Source organism: Balearica regulorum, chromosome 6, assembly GCF_011004875.1.
Source record: "Balearica regulorum gibbericeps isolate bBalReg1 chromosome 6, bBalReg1.pri, whole genome shotgun sequence".
In the NCBI taxonomy this organism is placed as follows: domain Eukaryota; kingdom Metazoa; phylum Chordata; class Aves; order Gruiformes; family Gruidae; genus Balearica; species Balearica regulorum.
The window spans coordinates 27143921-27157008 of NC_046189.1; the positions used below are offsets into that span (position 1 = coordinate 27143921).

General features: G+C 39.8%; 1 long non-coding RNA gene across 1 annotated transcript; it reads right to left on the bottom strand.

Annotated features, from left to right (window-relative positions):
• Positions 1-4264: 4264 nt before the first annotated feature.
• Positions 4265-7300, bottom strand: LOC142602377 (uncharacterized). The gene is made up of 3 exons (XR_012836153.1): positions 6286-7300; positions 5252-5393; positions 4265-4365 (listed from the first exon to the last, which is right to left on the bottom strand). It is a non-coding gene; the product is annotated as an uncharacterized LOC142602377 (long non-coding RNA).
• Between the last annotated feature and the right edge of the window lie 5788 nt (positions 7301-13088).

Consider the following 13088-nt stretch of genomic DNA (forward strand, 5'->3'; position numbering starts at 1 on the left):
AACTAGCAACTGTGAAGGAATTAATGCTTGAAGGATATTGTTGTTATTTAATAAGATGGTCTTCTAGACTAAAAGGGCATAGTGACATTGGGGTGGCAATTTCAGCAGCACTACAGCTCAGCAAAGCTCTAAAATACACCCAATTTTTGTTTCTCTGATTCCTTATGCCCTCCTGATGGTCATCATTTTTAGTAGCGCCTTTTTTCCTAATGTGTTCAAAAACCTGGGGCGTGAAGGCAAGTGGTTCTCAGGGTAACTGAATGGTACACAATAAGAAGCATAGGATAAGGATCTAACCCTGCTACAAAAAGTCTACAATTAGAGCTGAATTCTTGCTTTGTTCCAGTTTTGTTAACCACTGGCCAATAAGTCATGCACAGTGCTATCAACACCTGGGTGGGCTAGCTTGCGCTGATTTAAATATCTTCTTTTGTACAATACTCGATTAGGATTTAATTATGTGGTAGATGAAACCAAGATTGAGAGAAGCAGTTTCATTTTTCTTTTAAACTAAAGCTGCTTCAGTAGGGAATTACCTACAAGCTCTGTTCTCACCTCATAGCCTGTTAAGTTCAAATTTGTCCCCTTTTCAGGAAAAAGCATGGGAATTTAGAAAGCATTTAAAATTCCAAAGTAGTACCTTCACAACTTGAAAAGATCTGTCAGAAGACAGGTTTGAGGACAGTCAGAAAAAGCAAAAATCATTACTAGTTGTATGGCTTTTTCAGTGAAGGGATGTTTCAAACTACACTGAAAATTTTGCTTACATCTCTGACATTTCGACACTGTTTTTTAGCTTTTCTTCCTTGCAAATGTTCTGAAGAGCCTATCTGTACAGTCTCAGCTGAAGGTGTTACTTGGGCAGAGTTAAATGCCTCTAATAAAATATCTTTTACTTCCATAAATTATACTTGTGGATGCATTAGCTATTTAAACAGTTATGTAAAACATACAGTACAATATTTATTACACTGTATATCATAAAATAATGTTCAAACAATTGCAAGCCAGATATAACCAAGACTGTTAAAAAAGTGAGAACTGTTCTAAGAAAACAGAATTCCTGGTAAGATGATAATGTAACCATTGACTCTGAATACTGATGTTATTAAGACACAAAGAAAGCTTCAACTGAACTTTGTCAGAGTTCATGCAAAGAGGAGGGCAAGTTTAAATTGGATTTAGAAATAACTAAGTGAAGGTAACAAAGTACAATTAATTGACCCCACTAGGGGTCTAGACTGAGAGAACAGTATGACTCGGGGTTTGGAGGCAAATTATCATCCAAAAAATAATACAAAATCTAAATTATCGATAGTCAAAGTTTAGTTCATAGTGTGATCCTGTTACACCGCAAAAGTTAACTAAAATTGAAGCACTTCTGCAAAGAGGCATGTGCTTCAACTTGTTTGAAATAACAAAAGTCCAAACTGACTAGTTACATAAAACAATTTTTCAACCTCAACAGACTGACAGGCGAGGTCAAATGTCATTGTTTAAATTTAAAGACCTGTGAGTGTGTTTTCAAGTTGGGGTTAAGATGCCTGACAAATATACATGCTGGAAGATTGTAGAAGGAGGAAATATTTATCTTCCAAGTCACATAAATGTGTTTTGGTTGGCTCTTGCTGATGGCATAACTTCTCCTGTGTTTACAGTTTGGTGGATTTACATGGATTGGAAGGAGGTTTTATGTTATGGATGCTACACTTGCCATTATTCTTGGGAATTCTGTGGTAATACTGCTGGACTGGTATTACCTGAAACAAGTCTGTGATCATATTTGGGAGGGAAATGGGATCAGGCAATGCTGAGCCCTCCACCAGTTTAGGTTACACCCTAAACCTTTCACTACGTAAAACCCTCTGCTGCTCTTTCAAATGTTTGTTGGTTTCTTTCCTTCACTCTTCCTTTCGCTTTTACAAGTCTACTCTAGGAAACTGTTATTTTAGCGTCGCCTATCTCCTGTAGCATAAATTTGCAGGTTTACTCATGTTGATTATTTAACATGTTGCAGTTTGCAAGTTTGACCTCCACCCAGATTCTGCAGTAATAAGGATGCTGTGTCAATAAAACAGCAACTTAGTGGCTTTATATACATTATACATATATACAATATACATACATACATTAATAACTCTAATTTGAAACACAACCATGCAATTATGATCTGGCATAGCAAAAGGAAACAAATAGTTTAATTACACATTCCATGTTGTGGTAGCCCACATGTATCATTCACGTTCATAAATATTCCCTTCCTGTATTTGGCTATTTAAGCACTGTACAATTTGATTATTGTTGTCTGGAGGTGGTTTTTTTTTCTATAGTTTACCTAGAAAAACAAACTTGTATCTGCACAGATGGGTTACTATAGTATTATTGATAATTATTGTATAGTAGCATTGTAATAGCATACCTGAGCCTGCAGCTGTTAGTGGCTCTGCATTTCTACTTCATCTAACAAACCTCCTAGAAATATCCATTACTTATAAATATTATCGAACGTTGACACAGAGTTATTTGAGACCTATTTTGTGAACCTTCTCTCATCTGTTATTCACTGATGACAAACTACAGTAAGAAGTAATGGAGGTGTCTCTCAGGCGCTCCCTGGTTAGGGCTCTCTTCTCAAATGGCACATACATTCCACCTTTTCTTTAAAAGCAGGCAGCCAGTTAGTATAAAATCTTATTCAAGTTAATTATGTATTTTGAGGTTTTCCTGTAATTTTTGTTCTTTTTTTTTCCATTAATAAATATTTGTGTGTGCATAATCAGAGAAACTGTCTTAAACTTTCCATTGTTGAGTGCTATCTTAATAAACAACAAAGTCTATCCAGACAGCAGAGAGCGCACCAAAGTCCTCAGAAGACTTAGCACAATGGATAGCTAGAATTTTTTTCCTGAAATTGTCCTTTCTGTGATTGTGTAAGCTGCATATACTTGATAGCCGGTAATCATACGATATTTGACCCATATTAAAGATTTGCTGAGGACTGCCAATGAGATCTGAACGTCTGCAGCTGTTTTACGTGCCGCACCAAATGTGCTAGTGAATAGAGAACATATATAAATGTATACAGGTAGCTGTTACATTGGAGGATACATTGGCGAGCAAGGTAACTATTTAAGAACAGCTTGGCAAGGTAGAAAATATGTAATAACTAATTACTAATCCTCCAAAGACACTACAGATGTGAAGGAACATGGCTGCCTTGCCTGCAATTAAAGACAAGACAGCTCTACTTTATAATATTAAAATCATAACACAGCCCTCCCTGTCCTGGATTGCTGCCTTGCATGTTGTACATGAGTTCTATGGTTTAGTGTCTCCTGAAGTGAATGGTGTATGGATGATTAGTGCTGTCTTCAGCTCCCTGTTTTACTGAAATTGCATGTTCTCTGAGTGTTTACCTGTTCATTTTAAATGGGATCTGTGTTTCAGACCATTTTAGTGCAAACAAACGAAAAACTAACAATAAGTAAGTTGCCTGGAAGACTGGGTGAAAGTGGGGTTATACAACACAGTTCCTATGCTGGGACTACTGCCACCTCCAGAAATTCCTCAGAGGGAAAACAGGTATTGTTCTGGCAAAACTTCTGAAACTCTTTTTCAAGTAGCTTGGCTAGAACCACTCTCTCCTACAATGATTTTAATGGAAAAGAGGTAACAGTGGGAGGAAGAAAGTGAATGTCCGAATATGGAATTAACTGCAAAAATGTACAACCAGGGAAAGCTACTGCCAGTTGCAAAACTAGTCTTTACAGCATAATAGTTTATCTCACTAGCATATTAATAGAAGCAGATGCTTTACACTACCTTAATGGTGTATGACTTTAAAATAATAATAAAATACCTACCATACTGATAGCTGTGAGCAGCAGTTTTTAGGAAGGGTGCATATATTCCCTCCATCAATCTAGAAAGTACAATATGAATGTAATTTTTAAAGCTGGAGAACTATTGCATAAATTTTTAAAAACCTCTCATTTTCAGAGTATTAGTATTGAGATTAAGGAGTTTTTATATTTTTTTTAATTCTGATGTAACCTTTAACATGTATAGCTAGGGGATTATAGTGGTGTTCATTACAAAGTGAATTCCTATTCTTTCCTTTCTATTTGTTGACTTACAATCTAGGGACATCTGTTGTTCAATACCTTTCAATTTTTGTGGCAAATATAATTTAGATGGTGCAGATAATTTAGATAGTTTGGATTGTTCTTTGCATGTTCTAGGACTTGTATCCATCTTTCCTGTCAAATGAGTAAGTGTTCCATTTTTAAATCCTCCTGCAGACACCTCATAGTGCATCTACTTGCTCTGAGAGATACCCCTTGTTGTTCTTGTCCTCCACTGTGCCTAAGGGAGACATGGAGTTAGCCTTTCATTTACTTATGATGATAAACTTATTCTGAATTTCACACTCACCAGCTGGTTTTAATATTTTTTCCCATAAGGATTTATTTTCTTAGCAACTGTGTATCTCAAAGCATCTTTGGGTAAATATTAAAGAAATAATGTAGTTACACCATGTAGAAATATAGGAGGAAAAGGGAAACTCCAGAGGTAACCTAGACCATGATTTACCCAGATGTGCCTGACAGATGTTTCTCAAACATGTTCTTGCACAAGTTCAGTGATAGCAATTATGTAACCTCCTGAGATACCTTGGCTATCTGAAATATCTAAGAGACATCCCAAAAATATCTGAGATAGCAAGGCTACCTGAAAATCTAACCAAGAAATCTGTAGCTGCAAACTAAGCCCATTGTCTTCTGTCTTCTCTCTCTGACGTGCATCTTTTTTTAACAAAAGATGTACACATCTGTAGGCTGTTGTCATGCTCCTGGTAGTCATCTTTCCCAGATGAAATAATTCTCTCAACCTCTTCCTTATGTAATTTTTTAAAAACTTCTATTTTATTTTATTTTTTCTGTTGCTGTTCTCTGGACCCTTTCAAGTATGATGAAGCCTATTTTAAAGACAATATTTTAGCCTAAACAATATGGACTTTATAGATTTTAAGACTGTTTACCATCTGCCTTTTATTCCTGTAACATTTACTGCTGTATCTACAAAGACTGATGCACATGTCTAACTTGAGAGGTAGATTTATTTCAGTGGAGTTATCAGTGGTAAAATTAAGCGTGTACACAAATCTTAGATTGTGGCCTCAAAAATATAAATGTAAAAGATAAACAGTAAGAAAACAAAAGCAAATAACATTGAAGCTCACTGGACTTACTTTTATTTTTCCAGCAGTTTATTCATAACTAGGTTTTGGAAATGCAGATCTTCCTTGAGACTTTCCTCTCTTTTCCTCAAGTTTTACCTGAGCTTCTGATTCAATTAAAACCAAGTGGGTCCCTTCCATGTAATTTCTGAAACTAATCAACATTTTACAGATTATTACTAACACCTTCAGAATTACAGAAATAGGAATAAAGACAGCACTAGCATTTTTGAAATTGTGCAAAACAAGTTGATATACAGGTTGGAGCTCAAGTTCTGTGTGCGTGATTATAGATCTATGCAGCCAAATTGAGGAAAAAGTGTGGTGGAACACTATGCAGTTACAGGGCACTGGTTATTTTCTACAAAAGTCAACACAAGCTGCTTATGGAGTATATACTGTCCAAAAGATAAATCATTCTGCAATACAAATAACATCCCTGGATATTGTAATTTACAGGAACTGTTTGTAAGGTTACTGTGTAAAATCACTGCAAATTCTATGTGGATGCAGAAATGTTTTCCGTATATGTTACAGGATGAAGAATGGTACTAAGAGAACTTCTGGCAGAAAATATAGTATTTTTCTAACATGGGAATGAATTAATGCCACAGAAAAAATAGCCCTAAACCCACCTTTTTAATGAAGGAGAAAGATGGGATAATCCTTGTGTGAGCTTTTGCCAAACTAATGGGGAAAAGAGGGAAAAACTAAACTTTGTCTGCATGCTTAATGGGTAAATTTGTCTGATTTGAATTATACAAAATAATAGGTTCGTTCTATTCAAGTCTCATCCCAGACCCACCCCCCTTTTCCAGCCCTAGGGGAGGGAGCGTTAAATAATGGTCTGTGTAAACTGATGCTCATGCAGTAAGAGTTTGGAGAAGTGCTGCTTGTACAAGTTAAAGCAGGCGGTGAAGAAAGAGCAACCAAATAAAACGCAGCTGCAGGAGCAAAGTGGACCTTTCAGAAATTAAGACATGTCTTTCTTCACGAGAGTTTTGACAATGAAATGCAAGCAGACGCTTGAATCCGAGAGGACTTACTTTTACCACGCGATTTTTGTCAGCAGGTTTCACCAGCTGCCCAAACTTTCCAGCAGCCAGTCTCTGGAGGTGCAGAATAACTCCCCGGCAGCGGCAGAGAACAAAGGCGCGGAGACGGTGGCAGATTCAGGGCGCGGAGGGGAGCTGCTGCAGCCCCCCCCGCACCAGCTTGGCAGGGTGAAGAGCCTGCAAGAAATGCCTGGACCCACACCTTCTATAATCTCTACGAGTTCTTCTGGAAGGACGGCTTCGGCCGCATTCATGAAATCCAGGTACAGCTTACTCGGCTTCTTACTGTTTTATTCACGCCAGGACTGCTTAAACCTTCCCTTTTCCCCCTCACAAAACATTGCTCAGTCACCGGGTTGCCAGCACCGCAGCTGGTCGCAGCGTCCCCGCTGTTAGGGAAGAGCCGGGATCAGAGGATCCCCCCCGTTCGGTCTCCGTCCCCCGCAGCACTCGGGGGTTTTGGCGGGTTTGCTTCGGTGAGGAGCCTACGAGTACGTGGCTTGCGGGCCGGGCCGACACCCTCTCCCGAGTCCCCCCTTCCTTCGTACGTGAGGGGACCGCCTCGCCGGCACCCCTAGTCTGTGAGCTCTCCCCCTTTTCATATTTACGAGTATTTCGAACTTTTACATAGGTGCCTTAGACTTAAAAAAAAAAAAAAAAAAAAAAAAGCCATCTTTTGAAACGAGTGGTTTCACAGACTCGTAAAGGACTTATTTTTGGCGGGCAGAGCTGGGAAGTGTGTGCTTTCCTCGAATCCCGGACCGCAGCACCCACCCTGAAGGTGAGGCCACGCCGGGCTGTTTCCACGCGGGACCCCCTGGTCGTGCCGCGGCTTGCCAGGGTGGTGTGAAGGGGACTCCCGCCGCTTTCCTTCTTTCAGCTCAGCCCGGCGCCCCTCCGTTGTGGCCAGAGACCATTTTGTCTCTCCAACCCTCACTTCTACCCTGGCCTCCCCTTACATAAATATACTTCGCATATATAGGTCCCCTGAGGGGGCGGTAGATGCGCCTGGCCCCGCTGCCGTCAGCTCTGGCCGGCCCACGGCTGCCGCCCCCCTCCCCTCAGCAGGAGGCGGGCGGTTTGAAACCTTCCGGGGTGGGGGGGTGGGGGGGTGTGCGGGAACGGGGGGCAACGGCGGCGGCTGTGTTGCCCCCCCCTCCCCTGGCGGCTCCATTGGCTCGCGGGCCGGAGGGCGGCGAAGGGGAAGGGAGGGGAGGCGGGTGGCGGGAAGCGGGGCCTGATGGCGGCGGGAGGGCGATGGCGGGGGGAGAGGAGTGAAAGCGGCTCCTGTCACCTGGCGGATGGCTGCTCTGGAGTACGCGGTGGGGCGGGAGACGGTAAAATAAATCTGAACGTGGGTGGGGGTTGAGAAATGCCCGCTGTGGTTTGGGCACCTCCGCTGCTGTGGTGGTCCCCAGGCCGCGGCGTGTCCCCTTCCTCAGTCGCCCCCTGCGATGGCGGGTGAAGCGCGGTTAGCCGTGCTTGGGACAGCAGGAGCTGGGTGAACGAGTGTCCTGTGCAGCATTTCGTGGGTGTTGGCACGGGCAACTGCCTTACTGCAAAGCTGTCTCTATCCAAAGATGATTTTTTTAAAAATTTTTTTCTTGGTTGCTTGGCCAAACACGTGAGTTTCATTCCTAAAAAGTCACAGTGCAACTCCCTGGGGCCCCTTCCCTATGTAGTCCAAGTGATTCTGAAGTAAGCACTTGTGTTTGAGGGAGTAAGGCAGTGATTTTCACCCTCTTTCAGTGGTGGATCCATAACACTTCCCACTGGCAGTACAGATCTCTTTGGAAATACCTCAAATTTAGTATTTTTTATTTTTCTTATTGACCTTTCTGAGATCACTAGGAAGGGATTCAGAGACAAGCCCAAGAGGTTCACTACCTGAAAATCACCAAAATAAAAAAAAAAAACCCACAACCCACAACCGAGAGGGAAGTAAAAGAAGAGGGAAACCAAAGAGAACAGGACAGAATTTTAAATGGTTTGAGGATCAAAACTCAAAAGTCAGGATTTACAAAGGGCCTAAAACCATCAGAAAGAGGCAGGAAAGAGCTAAAAAAAACCCCAAAACCACGAGTTGCTTGGTTTTGTCTGGCTTTGTTGTCTTTACCATTTAGATGTCTAGAAGTGTTAGGCTCCTCAGTCTATGCTGTGTTTGATAGCAGCCGAACTAGATTGCTGATGATGAATTGCTCAACTTAATTGGCTTGCTAATCAAGTCACATGCAGATGGTAACTTCATCATAGCTAAAGCTTTTCGTTGCATTAGGTTTTTTGGTTTTTTTTTTTTCTTCTACCTCTGTGGTAGTATACAGAATTTGAGGCACTCACCATAGTCTCGTAACACTAAAAAAAATTACTACCATTGAATTCAAGTTCTTTCACAGTCAAAACAGTGAAAATTATTCAAAATATTAAAAGGAATATAAGACAACCTAAACAGCGTGTACTTTTCACTACCACTAGCTGATACGGCTATTTTCTTCTTAATGAATGTTATTCATAAAAAAGGAAAGTGGGATGAAGGATAAGGGGAAATTGTAATACAATACTAGTTTTTATTCTATTTAGAGTCTCAAAAATCACATTACAAATCATGGATGCCCTATTTGCATACATACTGGATGCAAATAGGCATTTACTGGATTAATAACAGTCTGTTAAATTTAACAATACAGTGAACATCAGGAATGAATTAATCTGAAACCCTCTGGTAACCAGCACAGCTACTTAAACGATGTCCTTCGGCGCACACAAATATTCATACCCTATATGCAGAAGGGGTGGGGAAGCCGAGCACTTTTTCACAAAGGAGGTTCTGTTCTCAGTAACTTGATTCCAGTTAGTCCTGGCCAAAGCAGTAATGCCTACAGCAATTATGAAAAAGAAAAGTATTTTTAATTTGATGGGGTTAGATCTCTTTTGTCTTGTCAGTGGCTGTGCAAGTATAAAGAAAAGAAAGGTGAGGGGGAAGGGTTTGGATGCTGGCAGCTTGAATTTATGATGTGTGAAAGAATGTCTGGTGTGAGAGTGGTATGTGAGACATGAAAGCGTAGTATTTTTAAGGTTTGAAATGAGGGAAAAAAAGCCTATGTTGTGATAGAAAATATGGAAGAGGAAATTCCGGGCATTTCTTTAAAACATGAGGTTGATACACTGAACACCATTTCTGCTGAAACCCAAGAGATGTCCAAATACCTTGTCCTTGTCTGTTTCAGGTTTAAAACTAATATTTCATTATTTGATTGGAAGGCTTGACACTTGATTTATTTTCTGTTGAAGTTTATCCTCTCAGGTAACCTCACCATCAGTGGAAAAAAAAAGCTGCTCTGTAAATAGCAAGATTTGTTGAACCTGTTTTTCTGTGACTGGTGACCTGTATCCCCTTCACCCCGCTGCCGTTTCCTCACAGCCTTACCACACCCAACTCATGCTTTTCTTAAAGACTTATGCTCTTAATTCTCTCCATGTTCAGTTTCAATATCTCTGAAATATCTCCAGGGCAAGAGATACTTCGGGGTTTGCAAGTATCTGTTGGTATATTGGTCTGCATGTGGTGTTTGGTTAGCGACAGACCAAGCAGAAATGATAACAGTTGAGTTCGTACTGTAGCATTTCCCTCCTCAGGGTGACTAATAAGCGCGTCTCATTTGAATCCAGGTGCTGATTTTTGAAAATGGTAAGAATATAGTTGTAGGAGACCTTTAACTCTGTGTTAAACTTGACTGAAATTGGTCATTGTGTTCCAAAAGTAGCTAAAAGGAGACTGGCAGGGACCACAATTGCACAACTCTTGTTTTATTTGGAAACCAGGCAAAAAGAGTTACGTTTTTTATAAGCGCTTGGTACCATATGCTGAAGTGTGATTCATGTGTCTTAAACTTTTTGTTTGCAATTAAACAATTCATCTCTGTAACCAAGACTGATTAAAAAAATATTTCTCATAAGTTAATCTTGGGTCAACACGAGACTTTCACTAGTGTAGTTGTATCGAACATCTTTGATTTATAATCAACATAACTCTGCAAGCAAGATGTCTTTGGATTAGATGCAGGTAATGTGTCAAAGTTAAGCTTTGGACAGTTTAACTTGCTTGCTACTTTAACCTGAAACAAAGGCTTTAAAATGTAAAGCTTTCTTAAATCTAAAATCCCAATAATATCTCTTTAACAAGTCCTTTGCAGTTTTGTTTTTTCCCTCTAAAATGATGGTGTACCACTACTCCAAGTGAATTCATGAGAGCTGGGCATTTCATTTCATCACTATGTCAGAATGAAATTTATTTGAAATTATCAGTAAGATTTCATGGGACAGCGATAGCACAATCTTACTGGAAAACTTGGGGTTTTTTAACACATAGTTTAATGTTTTTCAATCCTCTTTCTTAATTGCCTCCAGCTTGAATCATACAGCTTGTGGATCAGCCACTAAATAAACCTCACTTCAGGAATAAGACATCAACTTTTCCTTCCTTTTACAGAATTAATGTTTGTCTTTCTAAAGTCCACTGCTGATGAAGCTGTCCCAAAATGCAGTTTTTCACCAGGTGCTGTGCTATCATCGTCCTCGGTCAGGTGTGAGAAACTTATAAGTAGTTTTTGTAAAGAGTACATCTTTATTTACAAAAGACATTAAAAGTAAATTATTATATCTTTGTATGATACTGTTGATTTAACCCTATTTACCTCCATGCTTTTCATTTTTCCAGACATTCTTTCTAACCTGTGTGATCTGAAGAGATGTGTTTTAAGTGCCCCAAGTCCTTTCATCATCTCAGCATTTGGTTTTCACTCGCGCTTTGTGCCTTAGAGCTTTGGGTCTTTTCAGTCAGAGGTCCTGAACAGTGTGACCTCTCTGTTTGCCTTGTGAATGCTTCACAGTAGTGCTTAGATGCTTTTTCCTGACATTTTGAACCATTCCTTGACTGGAAGGCTGGGGATCAAGTTCTAGATGCGATAGATTGATTCGCTTTATGACAAATTGTCAGTTTCCTTTTGTGTTATTTTTCCTTAGTAATACTTTTCTTTCTCTTTGTTGCTGATATTGTAGCAAAAACACACTCAGGAATATGGAAAGATCTTCAAGTCTCACTTTGGTCCCCAGTTTGTTGTATCCATTGCAGATCGAGATATGGTTGCTCAAGTCCTCCGGGCAGAAGGTAGAGCACCACAAAGAGCTAACATGGAATCCTGGCAGGAATACAGAGACTTACGAGGGAGAGCTGTGGGACTTATTTCTGCGTAAGTGTTGTTACCCCTTCATTTTCTAAGTTTTCTTGTAAAACTTTTGTGATTTTCTGAAGCACTGTACAGGTCATCTGGCAATTCAGGCTTTTCTCTGTGGGGAAATTTGTGTGTCTAGTAGGGGGGAAGAGGGTAGGAATTTATGGTACAATTTTCTGTTCTGCTCTAAATTTTCAAAGGGACAGTAATGATGTGTAGTTTTGAATGTGGAGTGAGCTACCTTGCATAAAAACATTATTGGACAATGTCTATCACTAGAGATGTCTGAGCTGACTCACTTACCTGGAAGTAGTATTGCAGAATAGGGCTTACTAACTTTGGCACAGCACTGCATAAATGTGGTTTTATTGCTTCAGATCTGCACTGTTGCACTCACTTGCAGTATGCTGTGTGGACTTGTTGGCTCAGGTTGACTTTAGCTTTATTGTTCACCAAAGCACCCCCTCAGCAGATGAATGCAGAGAAGTCACTGGGAAATTCACAGTTGGGCATCCCCATGCAGAGATGTTTTTACGTGGCTGATTTCTAGAACAGTTATCTGTCTTTAAAGCTTGCATAAACTTGCAGTGCATGTGGGTGTGGTTAATTGCCACTGAGAACTCCTCATGGTCCCCACTGACATAGAATGTTTATTTAGAGGGAAACTAATTTCCTGAGTCATGGACAGTCTGTTTCTTTCATGGTGGCAAAAGGTATTACGTATTGCACTGCAGACTCAAATTTTAAACTGCAGTTCAGAGTCAAACTAACAGTTCCTTGACATCTTGTGAAATGAGATCTTAAATCAAGAGATAGTCAGAAATGTCTGTTAAAGAGATTAAATTCTTTTGCTGGCCAGTAAGTTTCTGTACCTTGCAGCAGCATTGCTTCAGGTGAAAGAATTTAATGGGAATACTTACATAGCAATTTAAAATAAACACATAAAAGACAATTGCCTGTCTTCATAAGGAATTGAAAGATATCCCTGGAACCACTGTTCCCAAAGACTCTGCTCATGTGAAGCATGCAGATGCTACAGTTCAGACTTTTAGTCTTCAGCACGAAAATGTCAATACATAGCTTCAGCTAAAGGAGAATCTAGCTGTAAATTGTTTCTCTATAGCTAGGTCTGCTATCCTATTGCTTGTAGGTTTAGAATTAGGGTAACTGAAAGTGATGTTTCAGTAATGGCATTTATGTACTAGCTCAAATCGATTTGTCAGGTCTGGATAGTAATTAAGCACCAATTCTAGGCAAAAGCAATTTTGCAGACTATCCATTCAAATATTATTTAAAGTAATTTCAATAAGAAAGTTTTGCAAATTTCTTGTGTTAGCTACTACTATAATACTAATATATAGAGACACTTGTCAAATTCAGAACACTGAGTGGACAAGTTCTGTCATTCAGACCAGAAGATTGACTTACAGATGTACATACATGTTGCAACACTGAAAGTTTAATGAGGATGTGCAATAATGCAGAATAAAAATGTAAAGGGCCTCATGCCAAATATACATGATAACCATTTTCATTTTACCACTTGCTTTCATTTGAGATGAAAAA